Below are 1,661 nucleotides of genomic sequence, written 5' to 3'. Positions count from 1 at the left end.
GGCGTCCCGTTCCTTCGGCCTCGAGGCGTCCCGTTCCTTTGGCCTCGAGGCGGCTGTTCCTTCGGCCTCGAGGCGTCCCGTTCCTTCGGCCTCGAGGCGTCCCGTTTCTTCGGCCTCGAGGTGGCCGTTCCTTCGGCCTCGATGCGTCCCGTTCCTTTGGCCTCGAAGCAGCTGTTCCTTCGGCCTCAAGGTGGCCGTTCCTTCGGCCTTGAGGCGTCTGTTCCTTCGGCCTCGAGGTGGCCGTTCCTTCGGCCTTGAGGCATCTGTTCCTTCGGCCTTGAGGCGGCTGTTCCTTCGGCCTCGAGGTGGCCGTTCCTTCGGCCTTGAGGCGTCTGTTCCTTCGGCCTTGAGGCGGCTGTTCCTTCGGCCTCGAGGCGGGCTGCCTTCAGCGCCCCACTCCCGATCAGGAAAAAGCCGACGCTGTGTTTCAGGATTTGTTATTCAAATCAATCACTGTCATAGAAACACAGATAACGAGGCTTGGTGTGCGACCAGGAAACCGACTGACGGGCGATCCTCGCCGTCGTTACGGGTGATCATGTAAATGAAGAACAGGAGTAAGACCGGAGGAACTCCAGACAGCTCGTCTGTTTCTGTTCACCTGCAGGTGGACGGTCACACAAACACGAGCAGCGTTTGGTGTGTCAACACGACCTTTCCTACGGGCCGGACCGAAGTTTCCCGCCTTCCTGCACGAAGCTGAGCTCTTCCTGTTCGCCAGACGTCTGTCAGCTGGGTGTTAGCACAACGCCAGGGCGGAAAGACATCAGCAATGACCTTAAAGAGCTGCTGCACGTCAATCTGAGAGGGGTCAAAGGTCATTTAGAGTCCATCGTTCCACACAGAGACAGACAGATTCACCCTGAAGGTCAGTGAGCTCCATCCCAGCCTCTACAGGCCTCACTCAGCAGGTTAAAGGTCAAAGGTTAAAGCCTCTTCATTCTAAAAAAACACTTGAAGGAACCAGAAGACTTCTGGAGCAGAACCAGCCCAGAGGACAGATGTTTACCCAGAATGCACTGCAGCTGTCAGCACGGTGGTGGAGGGCTGATGGTTTGGGCTCCTCTGCAGACCAGAGGACAGATGTTTACCCAGAATGCACTGCAGCTGTCAGCACGGTGGTGGAGGGCTGATGGTTTGGGCTGATTCTGGAGTCAGATGTGAGGCCATCTGTCCAGAACCAGAACCTCAGAGAGCTGACCAGAAACCAATGATGGAAAGAAGAGTGGGCCACGACTCCTCCACAACCAGGAACCCACAGAGAGTTCTGCTGCTGGAGGAGGTTCTACAATTAATAAATAATGACTCAGCAGAACCTGTTGAGGTCGTGTTCTGATCCTGGAACACAATCAGAACACGTGACTCTATTTATTTACACAACTCACAAAAAAATGATGTAAAATAGTCTGAAGGCGTCAGAGACGGTTTTCCCGCTCGTCTCTCTGGTGAAGCAGCTGGGAGGATGTGGTCGACATCATGAGTCAAACCTGAGCGTCTGTCAGACCGAGAGCTGCAGATTATCTGCTGACAGCAACCAGGAGCCGTCCTGGAGAGTCCAAACCACTTCCTCCTTAGAGCTCCAACAGGACCGGGTTTAGAGCTCCTAACATGACCGGGTTTAGAGCTCCAAACGGACCAGGCTTAGAGCTCCTAACAGGACC

This window comes from Kryptolebias marmoratus, linkage group LG12 (genome assembly GCF_001649575.2).
Source record: "Kryptolebias marmoratus isolate JLee-2015 linkage group LG12, ASM164957v2, whole genome shotgun sequence".
Taxonomy (NCBI): Eukaryota; Metazoa; Chordata; class Actinopteri; order Cyprinodontiformes; family Rivulidae; genus Kryptolebias; species Kryptolebias marmoratus.
This window is presented reverse-complemented; position numbering follows the sequence as displayed.